Source organism: Cavia porcellus, unplaced genomic scaffold (genome assembly GCF_034190915.1).
Source record: "Cavia porcellus strain 051 isolate PalLab524CR breed Dunkin Hartley unplaced genomic scaffold, mCavPor4.1 scaffold_8, whole genome shotgun sequence".
Lineage (NCBI taxonomy): Eukaryota > Metazoa > Chordata > Mammalia > Rodentia > Caviidae > Cavia > Cavia porcellus.
Window position 1 is genome coordinate 2944906 of NW_026947491.1, and position 25589 is coordinate 2970494.

Below are 25589 nucleotides of genomic sequence, written 5' to 3' on the forward strand. Positions count from 1 at the left end.
TCTGCTGCAGGACAGGTGGGGTGGTGGGCCTGGGACGGTGCCAACCTGGGCTTCTCTGGGTAGTGCAGCCCTCCTCCTCCTCACCCCCGGGTGGAGGGGGTGGCTTTTGAGGCCTCTACCTGCAGGCCGAGCAAGCAGCAGTTAGCAGTGAGAGGACCAGGCCTCCTGGGGCCTTGGCCAGCTGCTTCTCTTGGTGAATTTTGAAATATACCATTCTTGTTGGGAGCCCAGCAAATCATTTTACTTCCTGGGGGTTTAATAAAAACACATGTTTTACTTTAGTTTGTACAAAACAACTAAATCAAGTTCTGTCCAAGAAGAAAATACACATTAGTGCTGAAATGGAATCTAGAAATCAACTAGTCAGCCACTCATTAATAGATACATGAAACTAAGGCTCAGAAAGGGAAATGTCTCCAAGAATATGTAATAAGAATAGGCGGGACACCTAAAATTTTTCCTACAAAATCTTCCTGTCTTTGCTTCCCTAAAGATTTCTAGGCCAGTTCTATTCAGTGGCTTCATTTCTGTTTCCATTGTGCTTTCTCTAGTACACAGACTTCTGTTTTGGAAACTTGGATTTAAGTAGATATCAGAAGGTGTGTGTGTGAGTGTGTGTATAGCGGTGTGTCTGTTTCTGTTAGAGCCAAAGGGTTTCAGCTTTGGCATCAAGCAGTCTTTGATTTAAATTCAAGCGCAACATCTAATTAGTTCCATTTCCTTATCTGAGAAATTGAGATAGGTGTAAGAATTATATAAGTATCAAAAAAGAATTATATAAATATCAAATAAAACAATGTATGGAAAGCTCTTACCAGCATTACTGTCACGTGGTAATTTCTCAATAAATGATAAATATTTTTAAATAGATTATAACCAGTTCCAAGGGTGATTCCTCTTCAGCCACCTGTCAGACCTAACTGGTTAACCCCGGAATATGCCAGTCTATCTTATGGCCCTTTGGCAGCAACTTGATGAAACTGCATTTCTTTTCAGTGGTTTCCCCTGACCACATTTTACAGAAGGGTTTTTTGGTTTTTGTTTTTCCCCTAAGTTTTATGTTTTAAGAGAACACACCTCAGCTTTGTCCAGTTGCATTGTAGGTCTTTGCAAGCGTGTGCCAGGCTAGAGTTAAAGAGTGTAAAGGAATTACTGCAAGGAGAGCAGAGTCAGGATAGGAACAGCCTTCAGCCTGTGATAAGAGGCCATACCTAAAGAGGAGGGAAGGAAAGAGGCCTGTGGAGGGAGAGTCTCAAACTACCGTGCAGCTCCAAGAAGCCTCCACAGTCCAGCAGACAGGTTCCAGCCCCCAGGGTTTTCATTACTAAGGCCAGAGTTGGGTGGGCTGCTAGGCACCGGTGGCCCTGTGGTGCTCGGTGCTGGCTGAGACTGAACTGGGGAGAGTGAGGCCTCATTCTGAACTCTGCAGCAGAGATGCTCAGTTGGAGACAGGGCCAGCTGGACTCCTGTGGACACTCCTGGAAGTGGCCATGGGCACATCTCTACCATGACTCCTGGAGACTGACAGCACTGAATCGTGGAGTGAAGTGGACAGCTGCAGCTGGAGGAGCACTCAAGGTAGCAGCTCTTTACCCTCTAGAGTCCCCTGCTCTGTTAACCAGCAGAGTGAAAACCACCCATTCCTCCTGCAGGCTCGGGTGGGCTAAAGTGATCCAGGACAGGACCACGTGTTTGCTTCTGGTATTGTCACAGGACAGGGGACTTCCCGCCTGCCTCAGTGGCCTGTGCATGTGTCTCACGGCTGCTAGCCCAGGGCTTCCCCATGTCCATAGTGTTTGGGGTTTCTGATGCATGCCCACAGCCTCTGCCTCTTACCTCTGCACTGTCCTGGAGCATGTTCCTGAGAATAAAAATACCCTTACTGCATTCTTCCTGCCCAGGTTAACTATCAGGAGGTGGGATGAGAAGACAGTTCATCCACACTGATGCAGGTCTTGCTGCTGCCTGTGGCTGTGTCTAAGGCTGAGTCCCCAACTAAACTAGGTCCCCAGCTAAAGTTTCTTGGGCTCTGAACCAGTTTGTGAAAACTTTCAAAGCCTGTAAAAATGTTGGCAACCTGAAAAAGTACTGTGGTGCCAAAACAAGAAACTAAAATGAAATTAATTTGAAAAATAGTCACAAAAATCCTATGAAAGTTTTGTAACTAAATGTCAGACTTAAGCTTCTTTTAACATAATTGACTGCAATAAATCAGGTAAAGGAGGAATGTCCTCGAACACAATAAAGATAATCTACCACAAGCCACAGCTAATATTTCTGCAGTGAAAACCCACACAATTTTCCTCCTAAAATTGGAAGCAAAGCAATGATGTCCCTTCTGTTCAGCTACCAGGAGGCCAGAGGAGCAGTTCTAAGGGAGAATAGTAGGACACCCAAGTTACAAATTCAACTGTCTCTGTTCTTAGACATCCTTTCTGGGGTACAGGGCCAGTACTGGGGATTGAACTCAGAGCCTCACGTGTGCCAGGCATTTTCTACCCTTCAGTGACACCCCAGCTGTAACATGACTTTACACATAGAAAAACCTAGTGATGCCATTGGGAGACTTAGAACCAACAAACTGAGAAAGCTACAGGACACAGAAATCAATACAAGAAATTATTAGCTTTCTATATACTAACAATTATGTGAAAAAACAAAAAGCCTTATTTACAGTGGCTACACAGCAAAACTATCTGAGGAGTTGAAAGACCTGTACACTGAAAACTATAATACATTGATAAAACAAATTGAAGAAACACAAGTAAAATGGAAAAATACCCCACTTTAATGAGCTGGAAGAATTTGTATTATTAAAATATGCTATCCCCAGAAATGTACAGATTCATTGAAATCCCTGCCAAAATTCCAATAACATTGTTCTCAGAAATACAAAAAATTAAATTCGTATGAAACCACAAAAGTCCCCAACCAAAGCAGCTGAGCAAAAATAACCAAGTTTGCAGCATCACAGTACCTGACCTCAAAATATAGTGAAACTAAGCACAGTGGTACACATATGTAATCCAGCTACTCGGAAGCTGAGGCAAGAAGGTTCATAAGGTCAAATCCAGTTGGACTCCACAGATCTCTGTCAGACACATACATGTTGCAAAGCTACAGTAATCAAAATGGTATAGCATTGACATTTTTATGAAAAGTTGCAGTTTTTTAATTTTAGCATGAGAATCATTCATGTTACTTAGATAAATTCAAGGAACAAGAATTTGAAGAGAGAAATTTCTATCATGTTCCACTGCTATGGATGTTTCAAAAATGGGACACTATTCATAATTGGGTTTAAAACATACATAGACCAAGTGGAACAGAATGGAGAGCCCAGAAGTAAATCCGTATATTCAGAGCAATTGATTTTGGACAAAAACAGCAAGAACACACACAACGGGCGCAAGTCTTTGATAAAAATGGTGATATTCACAGGCAGAAGAATGAAATTAAATTCATCTCATTATGTACAACGGAGGTAAACTCCACATGGACTAAGAATTTAAACACAAACTAAAACTACTAGACAAAAACAGGTGAAAAGCTACATGGCAGTAATCTGAGCAGTGATTTAATGACCCAGAAAGCACAAACCAAAAACGAGCAAACAGATATGATTATATTACTGTAAAAAGCTTGCACAGCGAAGGAAGTGATTGATAGAGTGAGGAGACAGCCTACAGCACAGAGCCTCTGTGGACCATCTTATACGGGGTTAACATCCAAAATCTATAAGAAACTGAATAGCCAGAACACATGCCTGACTGGAAAATGGGCATCAGGTCAAACAGACATTTCTCAAAAGAATACATACAGATGAATAGCAGATACGAAAAGGCTCAAGATCACCAATCACAAGGGAAATGTAAATTTAAACCACAGTGAGATGCCACCTCACACCCGTGAAGAATAATTCTAAGTGTTGGCAAGTATGTAGAGAAAAGGAACTTCGCGGAGAACTTCAATGTAAATTAGTGCAGCTATTATGGAGGACAGTGTAGAGGTTCCACAAAAACTAAACTTGCCAGTCACCTGTGGTGGTGAGTACCCAGCCACTCGGGAGGCTGCGGTAGGAGGATTCCTCATGCTCACGAGTTCAAGGTGAGCCAGGATAGCGCAGTAAGGCCCTGTATCTTTAAAAAGGGCTGATGCTCCATGTCATGAGCATGCTTACCATGTTACAAAACTCTGGGTTTGATCCCAGCACACAAAAAACAAAAAAAAGTAACATGATCCAGCAATCCCATTCTGGTACTACAGGTATCTAAAGAAAATGAAGTGTGGGTGGAGAGATGAACACTCCCACACTCATGGCAGATCTTTGCTCCACAGCCAAGATATGTAAACCACCTGGGTGAATAAAGGAAATGTGGCACGCGTGCACCCTGGGATACTTCCTGTCCTGTTGTTAGTGACAGCCTGGCGTAACCTGTTGTTACATGAAGAAGCCAAGCTCAGGTTTGGCCCAAATGTGGGGTGCAGATCAGCTGAAGTCAACCAGAGAACGGACTGGTGGTGAACAAGGTGGAGCGTAATGGTCAAAGGGTACAAACTTTCAGGTGGGAATAGAGCCAGAGACGTGTACAACACAGTGACATGAGTGACAGGGTATTGGGCTCTTGAAGATCATAAAACATTTATCACCCAAAAAATGAGTCTATAAGGTCAGTGAACATGTAAGCTACAGTAACTCAATGGAGACATTCTACAGTGTGCATGTAATTATTTCACATCACATATGCAAAAATACCATCTTTTGGTTTTCAATTAAATTAAAATGTTTAAATACATTTATGAATAGGAATAAGGCTTCTGAAGAGCCTGAGACCATCCTGGGTTCCTTGCATGGCGAAGCCTTCCATTACTGCTGTGTTTGGCTCCACAGCCTCCTGATGGTCTGCTGTAGGAGCAAGGGCCGCCTCTGAGGCTCCCACCAAGGACCCAGGAACATCAGGGGTTTTCCAGAAGCTCTGTCCAGACCTTTCTGCTCCCAGACTGAGGTCTTTCCCTTCACTTTCTCTGGCAGCCTTGAGTGTCATTTGTACTGTTCCTCTGTAGCCAGCACACTGTGGTCCAGTGATCTGCACTGGGCTGAGGACACCCCATGGGCAGAGCAAGTCCACCGCAGGATGCACGCCCAGCAGGCTGAAGATGTTGCTTACCCTTGACATTGTATTAGTTTTCCTTTGGTGGTTGTCAGAATTCCTTTCTTTCCCTTTTGTTTAATCGCTTGCCTTGCCTGGTGGGTTCATTCTATTTGGATTCCTGGAGTTGTCTTCGTTATCTCTTTCTAGAATACAGAACTTTTTGGAGTACTGGTTTGGTGTTCATGAATTTCTTCAGGTATTCTTTGTCAGGGAAGTGTCTTATTTCTCCATCAATTTTGAAAGCTATTTTTGTGGGGTATATCAATTTGGGTTGGAGGTTTTTCTTTGAGGGCTTGAAATACTTCACTCCAAGTCCTCTTGGACTTAAGCATTCTGTTGAGAAGTCTGCTTTTATTCCTATGGGCTTTCTTTTTTTTTTTTTTTTTTTTTTTTTCCTTTAACAGCATTTTATATTCTGTTCTTGTGTTGAATTTCTGGGATTTTGACTATTGTATGCTTTGGGATTGGTTTTTTTGATCATGGCTAACTGGAGTTCTACATGCCTCACTTATCTGTCTCAGGTTCTTTTTCTATGCTTGGAAAGCTTTCTTCTATTACTTCCATGAATACATTGTGCTGTCTTGTGATTTTTCATTCATTCCAGTTAATCTAATATACTTTGCATCATCCAGCAGCAGCTTCGGGATTCATTTTTCTCAGTCTCTTGCTTTTTTTTTTTTTTTTTGTACTGGGGATCAAACTCATGACCTCATGCTTGCCAGGTAGGCGCTTATGCTACTGAGTTAAATACCCATCCACTTGCTATTTTTAAGAAGTCTTTCAGATGATGATCGCCAACTACAATCTGTCTTCTGGATCTAATATTTTGTCTTCATATGGGAGGATTCTTCCATGTATACTTTCAATAGAATTTTTAATCTCCTGGATTTGTATCTGAATATTTTATGTAATCAAGTTCTTTCCCAGGTCAGGTATTCATGGATTTCATCTTTTCTAAGATCCTCTATTTTTCATTAATCTTTGTCTACTTTATTGATATTCTCTAGCCATTTCTCTCATTGTGGTCATAATCTCTTTAAATATCTGTGTAATTATTTCCATTTAGGTTTTGTCAAGTTGTCTTTGTGCATCTGTTTTGTTACTTCTGAAACTATCATTGCAGAACTTTTGATCTGGCTGTTGATTTGGTTTCATCTCAGTGCCCCCTAGATTTGTCAACAGTAACTTTGGGTTGTTGGGTTGCTCATATTCTTTCATTTTCCACTTTTTTCTTTATTTTTTTTCTGTATTGAGGCTTGTAATTTGCTTATGGTAAGTAGTTTTATTAGTATGATTGCGATCTATTAAAGAAACTATTTCTTTGAGATGTCTTCCTGAAATAGTTGGCTGGCTTTTGCCTCTGAGCCTGTCCAAGGGTCCTGCCTCTTCTGTTTAATAGGAATAAAAAGTTGCAGCCTGTTGGCCTAGCACCCAGTTCCTTGGTTTAGTGGGCTCTAGTATTGTTTCTGATCCCCAAACAATCTAGATATTGGCATACAAGGAAGAGCAACAACTCTGTCACCGTGGCTAACGTAGTACAATTAGTAACAGCAATGGTATCAAACACAGCCTGGAAAATGACAAATTCTGTTGACTAATAATTTGCATGATCTCGATTCACCAACCAAAAGAAACAGATTAGCAAAATGGATCAAGAAACAAGATCCAACAATGTGCTGCATACAAGAAACATCTTTAATGCAAAAAGAAATTTATAGGCTAAAAGTCAAAGGATAGAAAAAAATATGCAACAGGGATGTGGGAAAAAGCAGAAGTAGCTCGTCTGTTTGCAAAGTGAACTTTAAGCCAAGATTGATCAGCAGAACAACTCTGGGGATATGACAGAACGGAGAGCAACAGAGAAACAGCTTCTCCAATATTTGATATCCAGACTCTGGATTATAGTGACATGAGGACTAGGAGGAGGATGGAAGTGGGGCCCCAGGCCCAGCAAGCCTCTGAGGTGAGAATAACAGCCTACAGGGGAATGAGGAGAGAAGCCACAGCACAAAAGAGGGAGGGGGCCAGTGGTGCTGTCTTCCTGAGCCCTGGCTCCTAGTATGGGAGGGACAGCTTGAACCTGCAGGGGTACAGTGATTACTGATGGCCTCAGAGGCCTCCACACAGAAATGCCAGTGGAACACAGCAGTGGATGCTGTGGCCTGCAGTGGCTGGTGAGTTATTCAGGTTCAGATGCCTCCCAGGAGAGGTCAGTTGGCTGGTCACCATTTTGGAAAGAGGCCAGCCAAAATTAGAACTCTGAGCACCTGCAGGTTGACTCCAAGCAGCTCCAGCATCAAGATAAGGTGCAACCAAACCTGAAGCCAGCCAGAAAACAAGTTGAAGTTAGCAGGGAGCCAAGTGCAAACTGGCAGGAGGCACTCTGAGTACTGCTGGCTGGAAAACCGAGCCTCACAGCCAGAAATAGGAAGCAGCCTGAATTCACCGGAAGTAAAGGTCCAGGTTTACTAGGCTTATCTACCACCACCATAATTCTACTGCTGGCTTGATGGGCTCAATCAGCATGAATCTGGGCTCTGTCTGCTCTCTCTGTCAACCAGTGGCAGGGAAGACAGGCCCTGAAGCCTGAAGCCATTTTTTTTCTGCTTTTCTTCCTTTCTTTGCTTTTTTATTTATTTTTTATCTATTTTTCTCTTTTTCTTGATGGTTTGCACTTGTTTTTATGTGGAAAAATATTATTTCTAGATTTTGTTGTCCTTTTCTGGTTTCTGTTTCTCCTTTCTTTCCTTCCTGTCTTCTTCATCAGTTCCAAAAGTGTGTATAATCTTCCTTTTTCCTCCAGTGTTGCTCCTAATCCCTTTCTCTTCCTCTGTGTCTCTATTTATTGCCATAGCAACTTTCAAATTTTCTCTCCTGAGGGTAAAAACCATTGTATTTAGGGAATATTTATTGTGCACAATTTTCTGATTTATTTTACATTTTGTTATATAACTGCAAATCTTGTATATATTATTGAAGGTTGTGAACTAGTAGTTACCACAGTTTATCCTTTTCTACAATGTGTTTCATGCTATTCTTACTACTGACTAAATACTTCAGCCAGCGTAACATAACTGTTCTAATCAGTTGTTCTTCCTCGTATACCAAGACTCAGATTCCCTGAGGGTCATAAACAATACTGTAGGCCAGTGCCAAAGAATAAGAGTCGAGGCCAAACAGGCAGCGATTTCTTATTACCAATAAATTGAAGAGGTGAAGCCTTGCAACAGATTTAAAACCTACAAGCCAGGTACATCTGGAAGACATCTTTGAAAAGTAGTCATTTCCTAATAGTCCTTGATTCTGAAAATAAAGATACTTGCCATAAACAATTAAAAAGCATCAATGCAGGAATTAAACTGAAAAAGAGAATGAGAAGATGAGTGTATTGGTTGGTATTTTGTCAACCTGAGAAATTTAGAAGCTTAACTGACACAGCAGTTCTACATCCTAGGGTGTAAAGGACCCACTTGAGGGAAGGTAGCCTGCTTATAAGAGAAGAAAAAAGGTTTGCCTGCCCCCTTTTTGCTCTTGTTGCTTTTGCTGCCTTCTGCCATGAACTGCTGCCCCTTCATCCTGCGATGGAGCCAGCTGATTATGGATTGAAACCTTCACAATCTGTGAGCTAAATAACCTTTCCTTCCTTAATTTTGGGTATCAAGTATTTCATTTCCATAAAGTAACACTGGGGAAGCAAGATGCAACCCCAGACTTCCAGCTCACCAAAGGCAAACCCAAGAACAGTGAAGAGGAAGAAGTCAAAAGCCACCCACCTGGACTTTCTGAAGTGGTAACAGTAGAGGTAACAAAGTAAATGAGTAAGGTGCTAAAAAAAATCAGAAATAATTTCTCAGATAACTTGAGATGATGACCATAATAAAGGACATAATTAGTGAATCTAAAGGAAATACAGATAAAAACTAGAGGAGTTTATGAAATTAATGGAAACCATGACTGCCCAACATAGGAAACAAATAGAATCTATAAACAGATTCAATAGATATTGAGGCGATTAAAATTTCTATGGGGGGGGGTGTCTAGGGACTTACCTCAGCAGCACAACCACTTGCCTGCAAAGCACAAGGTCATGAGTTCAATCCCCAGTACCAAAAAAGAAAATTCTATTGAAAGCATACGCAGCAGAACGAACTGATGTAGGGAAAGAATATCAGATCTAGAAAACCGATTGCAGTTAACAATTATGAAAAAAAAGAGTTCTGTAAAATGCAAGGGACCATACAAAATCAACAGCTGCTAGATGGTGCAAAGAAGAACAACATAATACTGATAAGAGTCAGTGAAAAAGCAGAAGATAGCAGAAGCAACATTAAAAAAAAAAAAAAAAAAAACCTCACAGAACTAATGGCAAAAAACCTCCCTGAGGAATCTGACATATACAAACTGAACCATATAAAACTCTAATTATCCATGATCAAAAAAATCTACCTCAAGGCATATAATAGCCACAATTTCAGAAATTCAACAAAAGAATATGAAAAGCAGTTAAAGGAAAGAGACAAATTGCCTACAAAGGAAAACCCATCAGAATCACAGCAGACTTCTCAACACAAACTCTTAGGTCAAAGAGAATCTGAAGTATTTCAAACCCTAAAAACAACTGCCAACTCAGACTAATGTACCCCTCAAAATTGATGGAGAAATAGGATATTTCCATGACAAAGAATACCTGGAGAAATTCATGGCCACCGAACAAGCACTCCAAAAAGTTCTGAGGGATAATCTAGACAGAGATTTTTAAAAATAATAAAGAATACAACTTCATCAACACCAACAGACTGAATCCACAGGCAAGGCAAATAATTAAACAGAGGGGAAAGAAAGGCAACCAACAGCAGGAAAATAACAAAGATAAGTTAATACATATTGTTAATAACCATCAAGTAAATGGTCTCATTTCACTAATCAAAATCAACAGACTGGCAGAATGGATCAAGAAACAAGATCCAGCAGTGTGCTGCATGCAAAAACATACTTAACTAAAAACAAAATACATCTACTAAAAGTCAAACAATGAAATACAATATTCTATGACACCGCAATAAAATAAAAGTTTAGGGCTTAAGGTAGCTATTTTGTTTGCAGACAAAGTAAATGTTGAGCGAAGACTGATCAAAGAGACAAGGACCAATCCAAGAGGAAGAGATAATCATAAATATATATGCAACAAATACCAATGCACCCAATTATATAAAACAAATATCAAACATTAAAAATTAAATTAGTGCCAGGCGTGGTGGCTCACGCCTGTAATCCCAGCACTCAGGAAGCTGAGGCAGGAGGATCACTGTGAGTTTGAGACCAGCTTAGGCTACAAAGTGAGCTCGAGGCCAGCCTGAACTGCATAGAGAGACCCTATCTCACAAAGACAAAAAACAAATTAAATTAGCACTAATACTGTCAAGCCTAGGGATGTTACCATCCCTCAATGTGTGTGGAAAGTTACAGCAGTGACAGTGTTGTCAGACAGTATAGAGTCAACCACCCCAGGCTGCCTGCTGTCCTCTGAGGCTCACTCCTAACCCAGGACAGAGGCTCAGTGTCACTTCCTCCTCCTGGATGCAGATGGTGACACTGGGGAGTCCTGAGCACAGCCTAACCGGCTGGATGCCCTGAGATATCTACAGCCAGACTCACAGCAGTGCCATGGCTTGGTTAGAGTTTTGAAGGAGGGTGCTGGTGTCACTTTGGCAAGCAGGAAATGTGGTATTGAAAATCACTTTGTTGTAAAACTATTTTTTCTGAAATAAAGTTCAACTGGGAAAAGAAAGAAGCAAAACAAAAACCCTAGCAACAAAGAAAAGCTGTGGTCCTGACAGACTCACTACTGAATTCTACAAGACATTTAGAGATCAAATGCCACCATTCAGGAAACTGTTTCATGAATTGGAAAGGGAAGCAATACTCCCAAGAATTCCTGGAAGCAAGCATTCCCCTGATCCCAAAACCTGCAAAGGACCCAACAAACAAGCAAAGAAAAATAAAACCAAAAATCTACTGGCCAATCTCCTTAATGAACAAACATTCAAATGTTGTTAATTAGATACTGGCAAACAGAACACAGCCAATCAGCAAAAAGATTATACACCATGCCCAAGGAGGATTCATCCCAGAGATGCAGGAGTGATTCAACAGTCTCAAATCAATAAATGTGATACATCACATGAACATGGCTCAGGACAAAAGCAGTCCCAATCATCTCAACAGATACAAGAAAATATTTTACAAACACTAGCACCCATTCATGATTTAAAAAAGAAAAACCTACAGAACTTTGGAATAGAAGGTCTTTTTTATTTATAATGCTGGCATTATCATTAAATTGTACTGTCTAATTTCTCCTTTACTTTCAGGCAACCCGTTGGTTGCTCAGGAGGGTGTTAATGTCCACGTGTTTATGAAGTTTTTGTGGTTTCTTGTGCCATTTATTTCTAATTTCATTGCACTATGATCTGGTAATATCCACGAAATAATGTTAATTATTTTAAATTTACCCAATTTTATCTCAAATTGTCAAGAAAAGCCAACAGCCAACATCATATTAAATGATCAAAATTGGAAAGCTTTCACTCTAAATCATGAACAAGACAAGGATGCCCACTATTACCATTCCTGTGTAACATAGTTCTGGAACCATTAACCAGAGCGATTAGACAAGAAGATGAAATAAAAGGAATAAGAATAGAAAGGAAGATGTTAAATTACCATCGCTTATGGATGACATGATATTCTACATACAAAACTCCCAAAACTCCACCAAAACATGCCTAGAATTAATCACCAAGTTGGCTTGCAACAGGATACAAAACCAAAACTCAAAAATCAGTAGCATTCCTGTACACAAATAACTAACCCATGGAGAGAAAAATTAGGCAAACTTACATCTTTCACAACAGCATCCAGAAAAATGAAATGCTTAGGAACCAACCTAACAAAGGAAGTGAAAGACTTTTACAGTGAAAGCTACAAGACTCTGGAAAAAGGGATCGGAGGGGCTATCAGAAAATGGAAAGCCACCCCATTCTTGGATAGGCAGAAGCAATGTGATGAAATGGCCATACTTTATAACTGTTAACTGATAACCGATGTAATTCAATCTCAATGAAAATACCAACAACATACATCACAGAATTACAGAGAACAAGCCTGAAGTTCATATGGAACCAGAGCAGACCTAGAACAGTCAAAGCCATTCTGGACAACAAGAGGAAGGCAGGGACATTACAATCCCTGATTTTAAGTTAAACTACAAACAGCATGGTACTGGCCAGAAAATATTCCAAGATAGAATTAAGGATCAATGGAACAGAGCAGCAGATCCAGAAAGAATCCCAAGCTCATTCAGTCACCTTCTGTTAGACAAAGGGGCCAGACACCTTCACTGGAAGGAAGACAGCCCTTTAATAAATGGTGCTGGGAAAAGTAGCTTTCTATTTGCTGAAGACTGGAACTGAACCCATAGCTCTCAGCACTAAGCTAAAATCAAAATGGATCAAAAATCTAAATATTAAATTTTTTTTTTGTTCCGGGGATCAACTGGTACAAAACCTTGCACTTGCCAGGCAGACACTTAGGCCACTGAGCTAAATCTCCAGCCAAAAGATCTAAATATTAAAACAGAAACACTAAATCTGCTGAAAATAGAATAGGTAAAACTCTGGAAAACGTAAGTGTAGACAAAAACGTTATCAACAAAATCCCAATCACACAGGAAATATGAAGTATCAACAATTGGGATCTAATCACACTAAAAAAGCTTTTGCATAACAAAAGAAATTACTAACAGAGTGAAGAGGACTCACAGATGGGGAAAAATTTTTACCAGGTGCTCCTCAGACAAAGGACTAACATCTAGAATATACAAAGAACTCAAAAAAAAAAAAAAAATCAGACCTCCAAATTTAAAGATCCAATCCAAAAATGGGCATCTGAAATGAATGCACACTTCTTAGACAAAGAAGCACAAATGGCAAATGAATACGTGAACAAATGTCCAACATCACTGGTCATTCATACCAGAAAGAATAGCTACCATCAAGAAATCAACAAATGACAATGCTGCTGTGGCCATAGGGAGAGGGAGCTCGTCCTCCTGGCGGGGAAGGTGTGTAGCCTGGTGCGACCACTGTGGAAATCAGCACGGAGTCCTCAACAAAACAAGAACTAGGTCTCCCATCTGACCCAGCTCTTGCCCTTCTCAGCTGTGCGTCTTCTCAGAAGAGTTCACAGCGTGCAGCACATATTTATAGTGGCGTGACCAACAATGGCTGAATCTCGGAAACAGCCCAGAGGGCCATCAAAAGGCAACGTGGCACTTATATACAGGGGAGTCTAATTTACCATAAAGAAGGATGAACTTGAGAGTTTTTAGGTCAGTGGATGCATCCTGAGACTGTGATTTTAAGCTGAATAAATCGGACACACAGGTAGAGCACTGTTTTTCCTGTGTGAGAAGCATCAAGAGTAAATAAGGAGCAAAGTGCAGGATGGATATTGGAAAGCAGGAAGAAACTTTAAATGGGAAGAGGAACAAGGGGGTAAAGGGAAGGAAGGGAAAAGGGATTTTTAAAAAGGAAAAGAGAATAGAAGGAAAGAAAGGAAACAAACCTTGTACAGATTCAGAGAAAATAAAGGGTTGGAGGGAGGGGAAGGGAATGGAAAAAAAACTAGGGTGTGTTATGTACAGGGGCAAATTCTCTGTGACGAATGTGACCACTGTATGACAAGCATCTACTAATAAAAATAAAATCATTTTATTTAAAAAGAAGCCCAAATGAATGTCAGAGAACCACCAGAGAATCCCCTGTCCCTCCCCGCCCCCACACCCACTCTTCCAGTCTCTGCTTGAAGTCCTCACTGAAACAAGCACCGACAGAGGCACAGTTGATTGGGGCAGGTGACTCAGGAGGGCCTGAGTCCCAGCAGCCTGGGCCAATACCAAAACAAGAAAAGTGAGATCCCAGGGTGTAGCACCCCAGGCTCGATCCCCAGCACCTGCCAGACCGCCCAGGCTCAGAGTGACAGCAGTGGCCGCACCTCGGGACCTGACCTTGGCTGTGCTTTTCCAAGCATCCCATCCGACAGAGGCGCTGACCCAAGTGTTTGGGGACAGCGTGACGTGAGGTCCAGAACCCATGTCACCATCACCTCGCGCTAGCAGGGGCTGGGCCAGGAGCTTGAGGGAGAAGAGCAGCCAAGGACAGTGACTGCAGAAACGGGGACCGTGGATGACACAGCTGGCTGCTGGAAGTGTGTCACATTTTCCTTAGTACAGGAAGGAGGGGAAAGGAAGAAGGGAGGGGGAGGGCCCCGGTGGGGTCCCCTGGTGCAGAGGGCTTTCTTCTCAGCCAGGGCTCCCCAGGATGGAGGAGCAGCACTGGGACCAGACCTCACCATGGACAGCCTCAGGGCTGGGGCACTCAGCCGGAGCCCGGGGTCTGGAAGGAGGCTTCTCAGGGTGATCTGCAGAAGGAGGGTCGAGTACTGTAGCCCCAAAGACACAGACCCCAGGGGTGGGGATGGATACCACTCAGGTGGGGCAGCTGCAGGCCCTGAGGACACGTGAAGCCCCAGCAGCGGCTTCCCCCTCAATCAGCTGCTCCCCAAGACCCTCTCACAGCTAGGGGCCCTGAAAGCCACTGAAAAGAGCGGGATGTGACGCCCTATCCCTTTTCAGGGCTACTGAGGGGTGGTGGGGTGAGGGCTCTGCCTCTAGCCAGCTTGACCTACTGACCCACAGGTCCAGGCGTCGGGCTCACAGCTGGGCCGGACAGCAGCTCCAACCCATGGTCCCTGCCTCACACCCCTGAGGCAGCACTAACAGCCTTCTCACCCCACTTGTGCAGCTGCACAGGGGCCCAGGGACCTGAAGAGAATGGTGACCCATGGCTGCATGAGGACCCCAGCCTGGTGACAAAGCCACCACAGTAGTGGCTGCACACATGCAGGGTCCCTCTCAGCAGACAGCGTGGGAAAAGCTTCCCAGGTCCCCAGGCCCCACAGAAGGAATTCAGTTTCTGGGGTGACCCCAGTCTGTGTCCATCCTACTCAGTCATCTAAGCAGCTCATTGAGAAATGATTCTGCCAGCCAGGGACCCGAGCTCAGCTGGTCCCACTCTGGAGGACTGGTGAGGACACCCAGGTCCTCAGCCTGGAGGGCTCCAGCACAGGAGCACTGCAAAGCTTCCTGCGGCCGGTGTCGGCTCCTGGCTGCTGCAGGCCGAGGTCCCTTCTGGGGGCCATCCGTGCGCCTGCCCCTGCCCCTGGGGTCTGGGCCTTGTCAACTCATCTTCCTCCCCCAGGCCCTGCCTCTTCTTACCAGACCCAGGGTCTGAGAGCCACCCGTGTCCCAGCAAGGTTTCCCTCTGCTCGCTTACTCTGCTTAAACGGTGTGACAGCTGGAGCTTGGCCTTAGAGTATCGATGACTCCAAGACCTGTCTGAGTAATCACAAGGCTAGAGTCACACTGGGCTGTCACCCACACAGCCACCTGGGCACTTGGCTCCTGGCCCCAAGGCAGTCTGCACCCGGGGGTGCCTGTGGGCCTCTGTGTCCCTTCTGCTCCCCCAGCGCCCTTTCAATGAGAGGTGAGATCTGGAGATGGCACCCCAGGCCGGCAGGGCTGCAGGGGCGGAGCATGGCTGCAGGGCATGTGGCTTGCATGTTGGTGGAATGGGCAGCGGAGCACCTGAGAACCACTTTGGAGCCCGGCCTGGCACATAGTGACTGCCAGTAACAAACCCTGGCCCGAGAGCCCAGCACCGAGACCTCGCAGTCCAGCTGTTTTTTGTTTTGCCTGTTTTTGTTCCTCAGCAAGCCGCTGTGCATCCCCTGCCCTGGGCTTTGGCCCGTGGCTGTGTGAATTGCAAGGTGGTCAGGAAGGAGGTGAAGCTCTGGGCATCAGGGAGCAGCGGCCCCACTGTGTCCTCCTGCCACCTGGCCGGGGCGAACTCCACAACTTCCTACCCTGGTCCTACCTAAAGCAAACTCGGCCTGGAGCTGGGAAGGCGCAGAAGGCAGGAGCTGCCCGGTGCTGCCTCAGGGCTGAGCGCGCTGCTGCCCACAGGGGCGACTCTTCCCGCAGCCTCCCCCAGGCAGCTCAGCCGCGTTTGTCCTCAGCTGCTTCGAACTAAAACCAGGCCCACCGCGCAGGCTCTTGGGCAGGGCTGGGGCCACCTTGGCCATCTGCAGGATAAAACGAGTCCTGGGTCCTGCCCTTCCCCCTGGAGGGGGCTCAGTTCCCAGGTGTCTTGGTTGCACCCGAGATCACGCCCCGTCCTTCTTAATGTGCAACGGGGTGTTCACTGAGTGACCAGGGTGACTTCCTACCTGTTTTTCCTGCCAGACCTCAGCGCAGGCTGCTGACCGTGTCCACTGGTCCCGGTGGCCAGGCCTGACCCGCCCGGAGCTGTGTCCACATCCTCAGCAGCACTTGCGATGTCCTCTGCATAGGCTCCTTGGTGCACACAAGCCACGGCCTCAGCCTGGGGATGTGGCTTCCCTCTCCCATGCACCCCAGTGTTCCATACCAGGCCGGGGAAGATGTACCCCAAAGTTAGGTCCCAGGGCCCTGCTCCCTTCCGGCCTTTGTTTTCAAGGATCAGTGCCACTGCTTCTGCTCCGTCTGTGAAGGCCCTGCGGATTATCCGATTATCCGTGTGTCCCCTGCCCCAGGGCTGGGATGCGTCCTCTGGGCTTGGTGTTGCCCAAGGCTCCCAGGTCCCCACCACTGCACCCCGTGGGGGACTTTACAATCTCAAAGAAGTCAACTTTTGGGTTGAAAAAATGGTTTAATGTACAAATAGCAAGGTGCTCAGTTTTAGGCCAACAAAATTACAAAGTGAAACTGCACACCTGGACCTGGACAGGGAAGGAGCGTGAAGGCTGGGCACATGGGCACCGAGTTCTCCCCGCGGCCCGCTCCTGATTCAGACCAGGTGGTGCTGGATTTAGTTAAAATTACCTCTTTTCAGGGCTGGAGATTTAGCTTAGTGGCATAAGCGCCTACCTTACAAGCAGGCAGTCGTGAGTTCAATCCCCGGTACCGATAAAAAGCAAAAAGACAAAAAAAAAATAAAAATTACCTCTTTTCACTCTTTATCTCATCAGGGCTCGATCACAGGCACAGGGGCAGAGCGGACCCCTCTCCTTTTACCCCCTCCCTCCTGCCTTCCCTCCCCCTCTCCTCTCCCCTCCCCTGCTTTCCTCCCTCCCCTCCCCCTTTCAAGCTCCTCCTCCTAGGGATGCGGGGCTCCCTCCCCTTCCCCACGTCCCGGCCTGACCCTGTAAATCTGTGGTCACGGCACACCAGGCTGTGCCCGGTCTGCATGTGGGAAAGCAGAGAGCCCTGACCCCTAGGCACGTCCCGGGGTCCCGGGGCCTCGGGTGTGGCGAGTAAATTTGGACGGGACGCGATTCTGTCCGGTCCTCGGTCGCCTAGGTCAGAGCGCGCGGAGACACGGGAGGTCACCGCCCCGCCTGCTGCCCGCGTGGAGGTGGGGGAGCCCTGCAGGACCCCTCCCAGGAGCAGCCAGCACCCCTGGGAGCCTTTCCCCTGGAGCACCATGGAAACGGGCACCCCCACCCCACCCCCGTTATTCCCAGGGGTCCCCGCTTGGTTTCCGCAGAGGCCCCTGGGGTTTGAGGGGGTTCCAGTGCTGCCGCCTGGGTTGCGCCGTCCAGTCCAGGCCAGGGTCAGCCTCCCCCGCCCTGGGTGTCCACCGCCAACTGTTTTGCATCGCCTGCCTCCAAGGAGTCACCCTTGTTAAAAAAAGCACAACAGGGCGAAGTGGGGGAAGTCGGCCTTTCCAGAAGGTGGCACTGCTTGGATTCCAAAGTGAAGGGCAAATTAAAGAAAAAAATGTGATTTGGAGATGAGCGCAGGCCCACTGTGTCCAGACAGAGGCTGTCTCTCACCACGGCCCCCTTTTCATCCCCCCACCCCCGCCGAGTCCCCTGTGCTCATCCAGTCTGCGTGGGACGTGGGGCATGGGGCACCGGGACCCAAGGCAGCCTGCGGTTCCTCCCCTGAGGCCTCCCTGCTGGACTCTGGGGAACATCAGGTACCAGCCCTGAGGGACTTGTTGTAGTCAGTTTACAAGGAGAACAATCACATCCAGGACACAGAATTTATAACCCAGAGTTAAATATGAGAAAGTGCAGGAAATTTGTCCAGAGCACTAAAGACCCAGAAGACCCAGTGGAGGGCCTGGAGCCCACAGCAATGTCCTGTAGCAGTCCAGCCGAAGACCCAGAGCCCAAGACAGTTCCTCCCCCAGTCCAACTGGAGCCCACAATAATGACTCATGCAAGTCTGTTTTATATATCTGTGCTGGGAAGGCCTCAAGGTCAGTAGTGGAAGCTAGAAAGTCTGCACCGCTGGGGTGAAGGAGCTGAGGGTTCTACACTGGAGCTAAGAAGCAATGCTCAAAATAAAGATCAGGGCTCCCAGAAAAAGTACCACAGCCATCCTCAGTGACAGTGAGGTCCTGAGCTCCTCCGACAATGAGAACAGCTGAGTACATGCCAGGAAGCCAGCGTGATGAGCTTCTCCTGGAGACTGAACAGCGCACATCTTCCCCTCCGGAGCCAGGAAGTGATGCTCCATGAAAGGACCAGAGCTCCCTCAAAGAGACCTCCAAGCGACAAGGTCCCAAGCTCCTCCGACGAGGGCCCAGTTCTTATCAGGAAGCCAGCATGACAAGCTCCTCCAGGAGAACCAATTGCTCCGAACAACACTTAAGAGAACCCACAACGCTCCTCTTCCTCACCACCTCTCTGTTTATGCCCATAACTTCCCTCACATGGCTGTCCACCCTCAGCACCTCTCTGATTCAGTTCAGCTGGTGTTAAATTGGCCACCAATTTTTAATTCGCAACTAACTTCCACAAAACAACAGTGCCCCCAAGTGACCCTGAGCCTGAGTGACACCTTCCTCTCTCTTGTTAACAAAAAGAATCTGGAAGCTTCCTCAGGAAAGTGCCTTGGACAAAGGGGAAGCCTTCCGGGAACTTCCGGAAAGTGCTTCAGGCCAGGCTCACAAGGGACTGTGCCTACAGTCCTGTGGGGTCCCCAGGGCTCCATAGGAGCCAGTGCTCCTGCTCCATGTGGGGCCCAGCCCTAAGCTCCTCGTAAGTCTGTATCCCACCATCATCTGTGGAGTGTCCAGGGTGGGGCGGGGGGCTGTATACCTCTGTGGCTCCGGGGTTGACACTACACCTCCCAGTCTGTGTCTGGTGTGTGCTGGGGCCCAGAATCTCAACTGTGCTCCCGCAGCGGACCTGGCGGCCGAAGCTCAGGACAGGTAGGCTGCATCCCAGGTGGAGGCAAGCAGCAGACCCCATGCACAGCTGCGCCCACACAGTGCTCTTGTCAACATTTTTTTTTTTTTTACCGGTACATATTTGCCATAAACATATTTGCCCTTTGGGTTTCTCACACAACAGCAACAATGCAAGATTTGAACCTGTGTGTCCCACCAAAGTTATAATCTTGAAGAGCATTTGTTTCCCTACAAATGATTCAAATTTATCCTTCTTTAAGGCAGAGTAATACTTCATCATATGTAAATACCATCTTTTCATCTTCTGAGGGGCATCTGGGCTGTTTCTGAGATTTTGCTACTATGAAGTATCCTGCTATAAACACGGTGTGGCTATATTATTGCCGGATGATACTTTAACTCATTCAGGAAGATTCCTAGAAGGGCAATAGCTGGGTAAAACAGAATTTCTAGTTCTAGTTTTTTGAGGAATCTCCATGCTGGAGTCTATAATGGTTGTACCAGTTTACACTCCCTCCAGCAATGGAAAACGGTTCCCTTTCCCTACAGCTTCTCCAGTATTTGTTGTTGGATTCCTTGATTATAGACTTCTTTCTGGAGGGAGATGGAATCTCAGTGTGATTTTAATTTGCATCTCTTGAATGATCAGTTGCACATTTTTTCATGTATTTACTTGTTGTTTGTTCTTTTTCATCTAATGTGTCTACACATTTAAGATGCCTATTTTTGGGTTGGATCTTTAAATATGGAGGATCTGATTTTTTTTTTTAAATTCTTTATTCTAGATGTTAGTCCTTTGAGGGGTAGTTGGTAAAAGTTTTTTCCCATTCTGTGAGTTGTCTCTCTACTCTGTTGGTGATTTCTTTTTCTGTGCAGAAATCTTTTAATGAGATCCTAGTTGTTGATTCTTTGTGATACTTCCTGCGTGATCAAAGTTTTGTTCATGGAGTCTTTGCCTACAGCTGTGTCTTTAAGAGTTTTAGCTACTCTGGCTTCTAGCAGATTAAGTGTTTCTGTTTTAATCCTTGGATCTTTGATCCACTTCAATTTTGGTTTAGCCCAGAGAGAGATACTGGTCCAGGTTCAGTTTTTGGCATAAGGAAAGCCAGTTTTCCCAGTACCACTTGTTAAAGAGCAATGTCCTTCCAGTGAGGGCGTTGGGCCGATTCTCAAACTCAAGGTAGCTGAGTGTGCTTGGAGTTCCTTCTGCATCTGTTTCACTCCATTATTCTTTGGTCCCCTCTCACTCTCTGCCAGTACCATACTGTTTTTATCACAGTAGCTTTGTAGCATAAATTCCAACGGGATTGTAATGTCCCTGCCTTCCTCTTGTTGTCCAGAATGGCTTTGACTGTTCTAGGTCTGCTCTGGTTCCATATGAACTTCAGGCTTGTTCTCTGTAATTCTGTGATGTATGTTGTTGGTATTTTCATTGAGATTGAATTACATCGGTTATCAGTTAACAGTTATAAAGTATGGCCATTTCATCACATTGCTTCTGCCTATCCAAGAATGGGGTGGCTTTCCATTTTCTGATAGCCCCTCCGATCCCTTTTTCCAGAGTCTCGTAGCTTTCACTGTAAAAGTCTTTCACTTCCTTTGTTAGGTTGGTTCCTAAGCATTTCATTTTTCTGGATGCTGTTGTGAAAGATGTAGTTTGCCTAATTTTTCTCTCCATGGGTTAGTTATTTGTGTACAGGAATGCTACTGATTTTTGAGTTTTGGTTTTGTATCCTGTTGCAAGCCAACTTGGTGATTAATTCTAGGCATGTTTTGATGGAGTTTTGGGAGTTTTGTATGTAGAATATCATGTCATCCATAAGCGATGGTAATTTAACATCTTCCTTTCTATTCTCATTCCTTTTATTTCATCTTCTTGTCTAATCGCTCTGGCTAATGGTTCCAGAACTATGTTACACAGGAATGGTAATAGTGGGCATCCTTGTCTTGTTCATGATTTAGATTGAAAGCTTTCCGATTTTGATCATTTAATATGATGTTGGCTGTTGGCTTTTCTTGACAATTTGAGATAAAATTGGGTAAATTTAAAATAGTTAACATTATTTCGTGGATATTACCAGATCATAGTGCAATGAAATTAGAAATAAATGGCACAAGAAACCACAAAAACTTCATAAACACGTGGATATTAACACTCTCCTGAACAACCAACGGGTTGCCTGAAAGTAAAGGAGAAATTAGACAGTACAATGTAATGATAATGCCAGCATTATAAATAAAAAAGACCTTCTATTCCAAAGTTCTGTAGGTTTTTCTTTTTTAAATCATGAATGTGTGCTAGTGTTTGTAAAATATTTTCTTGTATCTGTTGAGATGATTGGGACTGCTTTTGTTCTGAGCCATGTTCATGTGATGTATCACATTTATTGATTTGAGACTGTTGAATCACTCCTGCATCTCTGGGATGAATCCTCCTTGGGCATGGTGTATAATCTTTTTGCTGATTGGCTGTGTTCTGTTTGCCAGTATCTAATTAACAACATTTGAATGTTTGTTCATTAAGGAGATTGGCCAGTAGATTTTTGGTTTTATTTTTCTTTGCTGGTTTGTTGGGTCCTTTGCAGGTTTTGGGATCAGGGGTATGCTTGCATTCCTGGAATAAATCCCCCTTGGTCATGGTGTATAATCTTCTTGATGATTCGCTGCATTCTACTTGTCAGGATTTTATTGAGAATTTTTGCATCAATGTTCATTAGTGAGATTGGCCTATAGTTCTCCTTTTTGGTTGGATTCTTCTCTGGTTTAGTATCAGGGTAATGCTCACCCCCAGGAATGAGATGGTTAGTGTTGCTTCCTTTTCAGTTTTATTAAAGAATCTGAGGAGTGGCTGGGCATTTAGCTCAGTGGCATTAAGTGCCTGCTTGGCAAATATGAGGTCATGATTTTGATCCCTGGCACCAAAAATAATTAATTAATTAATTTTTAAAAATCTGAGGAGTAGTGGCATTAGATCTTCTCTAAATGTCTTGCTGACAATTCCCCTCACCTGGAGTAGTGTTTTCCATCCTTTGACTTTCAGTCTATGAATTTCTTTTTGAGTTACGTGTGTTTCTTATGTGCAGCACACTGTTGGATCTTGTTTCATCATTCAACCAGAAATTCCAGGAGTGAATCCATTAGAGCTGTGCTTTTCTTGTTGATAGTTCTTTTTTATTACTTCTTCAATTTTGTTGATGATACTGTGTTATTTAGAATTTCTATATCTTCTTAACTGTGGTAGTTCAAATGTGTCTAGGATATCTATGAATCTTTCCATGTCTTCTGGATTTCCCATTCTATTAGAGTACATGTTCTTAAAATAGGTTCGATGATCTGGATTTCTGCAGGTTTGGTTGTGATTTCACTCTTTTCATTCCTAATGGTATGGATTTGGGTCTTTTCTCTCTTTGTTTTGATAAGGTTGGTTAAGACTTTATCTTTTAAACAACCAGCTCTTCCATTCATTGATTCTTTGTATTGTTTTCTTAGTCTCAATTGCATTATTTACTGCTCCAATCTTCATCATTTTTTCCTTATACAGGCTTTGTGGTTAGGCTGCTCCTCTTTTTCTAGAAATCTGAGGCCCAACATTAGGTTGTCTGAGCTGGCTCTGTTTTTCTTTTCTTTCTTTGTCGTGGAGGGCAGTGCTCGTCTCTCCTTCTGGAGTTGGATTCCATATTCTTCTCACTGTGAGCAAAGAATTGAGTGAAATGAGCCAAAACTAGTGGTGTAGCTTATTTGAAAAAGTAAAACTGAAGAGTGAGAGGGAAGTGGGCTCTACAGGATGAGCTTGGGCGGAGTAAAGAGGAAAAATCGAGACAGAAGTGCCCTCTGGAGTAAGCAGGACACGTTACTGTGAGGAAAGCCATGATCTGTCTCTCTGCTGTGGGAATCTACTACTATAAATTTCCCTCGTAGGACTGCTTTCTGTGCATCCCATAAGCTGCAGTATGTCACGCTGGCTGGCGTTATCATTAAATTGTACTGTCTAATTTCTCCTTTAATTTCAGGCAACCCCTTGGTTGCTCAGGAGGGTGTTAATGTCCACGTGTTTATGAAATTTTTGTGGTTTCTTGTGCCATTTATTTCTAATTTCTTTGCACTATGATCTGGGAATATCCATGAAGTAATTCTAATTATTTTAAATTTGCCCAAGCATATTCTGTGAGCTTATATGTGATCTGTTTTGGAAAAAGTCCTGAAGTAGCTGAGAAAATGTGTATGCTGTTGTTGTGGGGTGGGACAGTCTGTAGATACCTACTAAGGCCATTTGTTCACAGGTTTGGTTCAGATTTGGTATTTCTTCATTGCTTGTTTTGGTCTAGCTGATCTATTTGTGACAGTGACATATTAAGGTCCCCTATTCATGCTTATCTACTTTTTCATATCTATCAGTATTTGCTTTATGTAGATGGGTATGCCAGTATTTGGTATATATTTATGCTCATAACCTCTTCCTCTTGGGTTGTCCCTTTGTCTCTCCTGATCAGTCTTGGTTTGAAATCCACTTTGTCTGCAAATAGAATAGTTACCCTTGTTTTCTTGGGAGGTTCCTATCACATGGAATATAGTTTTCCATTCTTTGAATTTCAGTCCGTGAGTTTCTTTTTGGGTTAAATGTGTTTCTTGTATACAGCATTTTGTTGGATCTTGCCTCTTGACCCATTCTGCCAATCTGTTTCTTTTGACTGGTGAATTAACATTTATGATTATAATATTATTTCTCTTTCATTGGTTCCTTTCTTCTGTTTATTTGCCTGCCTGACCTGATGGATTTATTCTGTTGGGATTCTTAGAATTGTTGTCTTTTTCTAGAATAATCTCCAGAACTTTCTGGAGAGCTGGTTTGGCATGAATTTCTCCAGGTGTTCTTTATCATGGAAGTATCCTGTTTTTCCATCAATTTTGAAAGATAGTGTGCAGGATACAATAGTCTGGGTTTGAGGCTTTCTTTCAGGGCTTTAAATACTTCAAGTTCCTCCTAACTTATGTATTGTATTGGGAAATCAGCTGTGATTCTAATCGTTTTCCTTTACAAGTGATTTGTTTCTTTTATCTAATAGCTTTTTTGTTTTCCTGCTGAGTTTCTGGAATCTTGAGTATTATATCCCCTGGTGTAATTTTTTTCTTGTTATGACTATTTGGGTTTCTATATCCCTCACTTCTCTGTATGCCAAGTTCTTTCTATGCTTGGAGTGTTTTCTGCTATTACTTCTGTGAATGGGTTTTTATGCCATGAGCGCTATCTTCTGATTCTTCATTGATTCCAAATAATCTTACATTAGTCTTCTCTGTATCATCTAGCAGCTGTTGGATTGATTTTTCATGGTCCCTTGCTACTTTTGAGGTCTTTTATTTGATGATTGTCAAGTCCAGGCCTATCTTCTAGATCTGATATTCTGTCTTCACATTGGCTGACTTTACGGCATACACTTTCAGTAGAATTTTTAACCTCCTGGATTTCTATTTGAATCTGTTGTATGTAATCCAGTCCTTTTCTATGTTGGGCATTCATGGTTTCCATGTCTTTCCTAAGCTCTTCTATCTTTTTTAAAATCTGTATCTATTCTATATTCCCTAACCATTTCCTTCATTATGGTTGTCATCTCTTTGATTATCTCTGCCTTTTATCAAGAGGCTTGTGGGTTTTTTACTTCTGCCACCACTTCATAAAATTCAGTGTTTTTGGACAAAATTATCATGGGGGCCAGTTGTGCCTCAGTGGTAGAGCACTTGCCCAGCATGCTTGAGAACCTGGGTTCATCTCCAGCACTGAACAGAAAAAAGTGATCGTGGTAAAATATACAAAATATAAAATGTCTCTGTACCATTCAGTGGTATTAAATACATTCCTCTCCAGAACTTTTTCATGACCCCCAACACATGTCTGTTGCCATTAAACGCTAAGCAGCTCCCCCAGCCCCATCAAGCACCTTTCAGCTCCTGCCGCTCTGAATCCAGCCTTGCTGCTCGGCCCAGGACAGCACCTGCCCCACCCCTGGGTGCTGACTTTGTTCAGTGTGAAGTGCTTGAGGTTCCTCTCTGTGACCACAGAAGGGGACTCAAGCCCAGCCCTCTCCCGAGTGGCCCTCCGAGTGTTTTTCCAAAAAAATAATTTAAAAAAAAACACTCGAAA